At 36.0% G+C, this 6,180-nt stretch overlaps 1 pseudogene; it reads right to left on the bottom strand.

Annotated features, from left to right (window-relative positions):
• Positions 1-291: 291 nt before the first annotated feature.
• Positions 292-1,639, bottom strand: LOC149236836 (acylamino-acid-releasing enzyme pseudogene; annotated as a pseudogene).
• Positions 1,640-6,180: the final 4,541 nt, after the last annotated feature.

Here is a 6,180-nt window from a genome sequence, read left to right as displayed (position 1 = left end):
GCTCCTTCAAAAGTGAGATGAAAGGCAAGAATAGATTCCTCTGAAGACCACCTTCATATAAATTATCAAGAGCCCTGTTGGAAGTGGAAACCAAGATAATTCCTTTGTTAAATAAATGTCTAAACATCCGATTCAAGATCAATGCATCTTAGGAGAAATGAAGGCTTTATATTAAAGATTTATTAGGCCCTACATTGTTGTCTATATATAATGCTTTTTGTTAATATCCCCAATCTTACTGAACAAAAAAAGCACGTAACCAATAGCGGAACATGGGCCTGCCAAAGGCCTTCATTTCAAGAATCTATTAAACCAAAGTCCAGTGTTCAGAAAGCTTTTGAAATCGGATTGCGGCCTGTCAATACTGTGTACATCATTTGGGAAAACGATGACTTTTACTTCCACCTCCTTCTCCCGCAGAGCTCGAGCAAACTACAATCCATTTGATACGGGAACCCTGAGGTCTTGCGCACCCAAAAGTAAGAGAATGGGTACTTTTACCTTTGAAATATGTTTGATTGGTGAACACTGATAAAACATGGTGATATCTTCTATTGAAGGTGCTTCAGTGTAAACATTTTTCCCATTCTTTCCATATGCCTCCACATAACACCAATCAGGAATATCTGTTGTGCCAACCATTAATGAGAGATTACACACAGGATTCCGGACAGCTGCAGCAACAAACCTATCTGGTGCCTGGCCAATTTAAATGGGTTGCAAGAAACCCTCCGTGGGAGGGCAAGTCCCTTATGAATTACTAGATCAACAACATTTATGACATCAGCCACATCCTGTCGCCCAACATTACCAGGTAGAGATTGCAAAGCCTCCTCTCCAAAGCCCAAAGAACCTATGTAGTTTACATAAAGTAGGTTGTAGCCCATTGATGAAAAAAAGGCTTGAGTTCTTGAAAAGCCTGTCAATGAAGTAGAATGTGGCCCACCATGGAGGATAACAATGAGTGGATTACAAGCATCCTACGGAAAAGCATTTTCCTTACTTTCTGATTCACTGGAGAATCTATCTGGCACAAATATCACCTCAAAAGGCTGTTTGGCACCTTCTGTTAACAAAAATTCTTGATCTTTAACTGGAATCTTCAAAATATTAAATTCAATTGAGGACAACGAAGCTTACACTTTCTCTGAATAGTCCATGAAGGGAATTGACATATCTAACCACCTCCACCTTGTTTTTTCATCATTATCCATGTCAATTCTTGACAGACAACCATATTTCAGTTTCGAAGGATTGGCTGGGCTGCTAGACACTGCAAGAACAATGTTATCATGCACTACAAGAACACTCCAAGAAGCATTTGAATTCTCAGGGCTAATTCTTGAAACTTTTCCACTGACTACATGTGAGAAGAACAATGGAATTTTGAATAAGACCAACATGAACAATTCCTGGAGCTCAAATCATCTCTGGCTCGGCATTGAAATGATATGCCTGCAACATTTGTAACCACGATGCCTCCTCCTGCATCAAGTAGCATCTTCATCATAGAACAGGGACCTAATGTGGTTCGAATAATATCTGCAACATCCTTTGATGTTTGAATATTTGCATGGTGCACCCTATTTCCAATCTCCCGCTTTATAACGTCATTCAAAACGAGAATAGGAGCATACATGGCTGCAAGTGAAGGCAGCTAGCAGTCCGTCGAGGGAACAAATGCTAGACTGGACAAAAACCACCGAATCACTGCTGAATTCGACAGGGAAAGTGTATAAGCTGAAAAATGTTGATGTAAACATAACGAATTTTGATAAATTTGGCTGCTGGATGAGATTTTCTATGGATCAACACGAATCCCTAATTTTGTAGCGCAGTCAATGCAAAATCGGTGTTTTGCGCTACGAAATCACCTAGACCGGGTTTCTGCGCTATGAAATTTGAAATGAGTTTCGACATATGATATTCATGTGAGATATGAGACCAATGATAGACTAAAACAGAGAATTGACCCCATTTGACATACTAACAAGACTCTTAACAAGACTCTAAAACAAGATGAAAAGACTAGACCCAAAACTGACACCAACCCTTTGACAAATTTAAAAAATTGATGTTCAGCATTTAAAATATTTTTTCTTGAGTGATAACACCTTTATGAGCCTCCTTTGAGCATGGACACAGAAGAGGTTGGACAGTTTTCTATATTGGAATATTTTGCACATGAATACTTGGACTAGATACCTGAATATCTCATTCTTGACAGGAGAACAAGGACTTCACGACATAGAGAAGTGGAGTATCTTCGTATTGGTTTCAAGAGAATGCATCCAAGTAAGGCCCTTTGGATTAAAAAGGAGAAAGTGATGGAGAAATTCCACACTTGCTAGTTGACTAGTAAGGCTTTTGGTGGCCCAAAAGTTCATTAGTGGGGAGGAATGATCCAGGAGGATCCTAAAAGGCCAAATTTTCAAAGTCTTCGAAACACAACAAAACTAGTGTCAAATTGAAGAGCTCATCGTTCTGAATCCAACAACATAAAAGGTACCCAAATCTGACATCATATGAGGAAGCTATGGTTAGCTGAAGTTTTTTTGGAAACAACTAAATTTTTTGCACATAGGACCCACATGTAGCACTTGACATGTTGACATCAATAGTACGAATGTTGACATCAGTTGTACGAATGCTGACATCAGAAGGGTGATGTGGCAATATGGATGGAGGAGAGACAATCAAGTGACGACACGTGGCAAGTGATGTCAGCAACCCAGTCAGTTGTACGAACCAACCAGAGCATGCCATGTGGCTCCTAGTCAGCATTGCCATTTTTTGCTAAGGATGCGACAAATTGCACCGTTGCAACCACCATCGATGACCAAATTGTTGCATGTTTAAAATTTATAATGACCCTGAAATGAATGGTAGGAGAAAGGGTTGCTATAGCCAAATTAAATTAAAAATAAGATAAAAATTGGTCACCGGCTAGCGAGCGGTAAAACCCCAATGGTTGAACCCAACCGGGTTGGAAATGGTTAGACATACGACAAAGTAAATTGCTGGTAGTCAATCCAGGTAACCACATTTTTTATTCATATATCTATATATATATATATATATATATATATATATATATATATATATATATATATATATATAGATATCAATTGGTGAATGGGTCTGGGTTTAAACCCGTGACTCCCGACCACTAGTGGCCTAAACATGGTTGTCGTCACTGTTGCCCCTGCTGGTGTTGTTTTGAAACCTCCACTGTGAAAAAAATATTTAAACTAACACAAGTGTAAGGTGTAGGGAGGAGGCCATGTGGCGGAACCAGAACTTGGCATGAGAACCTGTGCACACGAGGACCAAGATAGAGAATATTCGTACCGCATTCCAAGAATATTCCTAGAATATTCCTGTAAAGGAATCTTTTATGGAATCTAAAATACTCCCTAAAAATCCAAAGGTCACCAACACAGAACAAGGCCGACTTTATAGTCATTTTTCACAATTTTTCACCAAGAATCCAACCGTGCAGTCTATTTCTTCAACAAAGGCTTACATTTTCATGGCATCCCCAAAGTGGCGGTATAAGGTATCATTTTGAAATTGCATGTAATTTGATTTTGTTGCAATTAATGAAAGAGGCCTCCTCACATTTAGTAGGGCCTAGAACGTAGCCCACACTAGGTGAAATCCGTTATCAACTTCGTTGTGTGCCATTAATCTCATGGTTTCGTTTGATTTCTTCTTCCTTTATGTGTATGTTTCACTTGGTTACATTCTCTTTTAAATGTGATTATGTATGCATCCTTGAATTAAAATATCTAGATAAATTACTCAAATTAAAATTAGTCAAATAATGTTTTGAAATTTATGATTTCCTTATGTTTTTATTATTTTAAAAATATATATTGCAAACCCTATCCAGGAGTAAAAATTCCTATATATACTTCGTACTTATGCAAGTTGAGGACAGATTAAGTGCAATCACATTTTATAGGTTAAGAGAGATTTATAAATGCAAGTACCATTACGTCTATTAGAACTATATTAATTATATATTACAACTATTACAACTATGCTAATTATTACTCCACTCATTTCTTTTCGAGAAAAAGTGGATATTACTGCATTATATATATATATATATATATATATATATATATCTTATTTTGATTATAATATATATGATTATGAACATAGAAATCATGTTTATTAACTTTTCAATGAAATTTATAAAATATGCATTTCCATCATCGTCAAATTCACATTTTTGAGTTACACTTATTCATATAAAAAATTAAATTTTTTCTTCAATTATAATTTTCTTAAACATAAATTTTCTTATGTTTAATCAATTTGTTATTTAAATTATAACATTGAAAATTTAAATCATCTTAAAAACTAATTTTTAAGTTACCAAACTATGAATATAAGAATATTACAATTTCAATTGCAAGTGGGATAGAATCCTTTTTCAAATCTATACACCTAAATGCTAGAAAATGCAATGAGAAATTAATGCACGTCAATGGTAATTACCTTAAAATGTAATTAGTAATTAAATTTGTTTTTTTTGAACTATCAAATACTTACAATTTTAAAGTTTGCATATCATTATTTATATTCACATAAAGTTTAAAATTTCCATCATTAAGGCTCGATCGAGCCACATAGTTGTTGGGCACAGCCCAACATGGCCTAGATTTTGGTGAAGACTCCGCATTTTGTGGAGCGGGGTGTGAAGTAAAGAACATGAAAGAGCGCGAAGTGGAACATGCAGTGGAGAAGTGGAGCGCCAAGTGGACTGTGCAGTAAATATGCCATGCGGTATATGGGTTTTGAGGTGGGTTGAAGCCCATCCTTTTTGTGAAATTCATGTAATACTGTAAAAGAAAAATGGTTTTCAGGCCATAGTAGCTTGTATTAGGGGAGTCCATGGTATATGGACCATGATATTTTGATGATATATCCCTTAATGTAATAGTTTATATAGGGATCAATAATAAAGGAGAGAATAAGCTTATAATCACATCTTGAATTGAATGGTTGTATCTTTGTGATCTGTGGTTTGGAAAAGAAGGTGAGTCTCTACAGCTCAGTGTGCAGAGGCCTGAGTCTACAGCTGAGTGCATGGACAACCTGCAGCGGAGTGTGCAGGCCAAGAACTTCTTTTTGTACAAATTTACTATTATAAGCAACATTTCTTGTGGACATAGTCCCACATTGGGATGAACCATGGTAAAATTGGTGTCATGTGTATATTTTCTTATTATCTATTATAGAGTAGAAGTTTATTATAGTGCAGTGATGATTATGGGTTTATATGATATGTTTATATGATTAAATGAATGCAATGAAGTAACCTATGTATGTTAAAGATAAAAGAACATAAAAATACCACATCACATCATCCCTCAAGGTTGCAAAAGCTTAGTTCTGAATCCTCCCATAGTCACTTTGGATAAGACTGCGATATGCTTGCAGGTCATTGCAAAAAGGGCTAGTGATTGATTATTTTGTTTGTGTGTAGTATAGATCGAACCTACGTCATCCCAACGTAACCTAAAAAATGGTTCCATTGCTAGGACTAGGATATGTTTGAGGGATATGTTTATGTGGAATCTGTTGAAGGAGAGTGAAGATTGGCTAGAATCGAAGGAGCGAGAATTTACAAATCAAGAGAACAAAAACTCTTGTCTGAAGTTTGAATTTTATTACAGAGATATTTTTATATATGAATATGAATTTTTCTTCACATCATTTCTTCTCGAACTGTATAAGTGGATAGAGAGGTTGACCAAGAGAAAGACCAATTTTAAAGGGAGATAACCTATGACGTGGACTCCTGAATTGATAAAGTGACTCTAGAGCACTGACAACGGGATTTCAAGGGATATCAATTTTTGGATTGATAGCATCTTGGGAGGATTCAATATTGAGTTCGCAGTATACCAAACTATGTCCTACAATGAATATGAACAAGCATTCTTCAAAGGACTACGAGGTAAGTATTTGAAATATTTGAAACTATGGATTAAGATGCTTCTACGTGAAAAAGGAGTTTTACGGATTTAGTCAGATTGTTATTCTACTTATGTTTGGAAGAAGAGAGAGTAAAGTTGAGTCATACATTGCAGTAATGCAAAGTAGAAAGAGATATAGAATTGATACCAGAAAGAGAGCTTGTGAACAAGACCCAAAGACATTTTT

Source organism: Pinus tabuliformis, chromosome 8 (genome assembly GCF_031772625.1).
Source record: "Pinus tabuliformis cultivar Carrire ecotype Pingquan chromosome 8, CPIR1, whole genome shotgun sequence".
NCBI classification, from domain to species: domain Eukaryota; kingdom Viridiplantae; phylum Streptophyta; class Pinopsida; order Pinales; family Pinaceae; genus Pinus; species Pinus tabuliformis.
The sequence above is the reverse complement of the archived record's forward strand: the minus strand, read 5'-3'. Positions and strand labels throughout refer to the sequence as shown.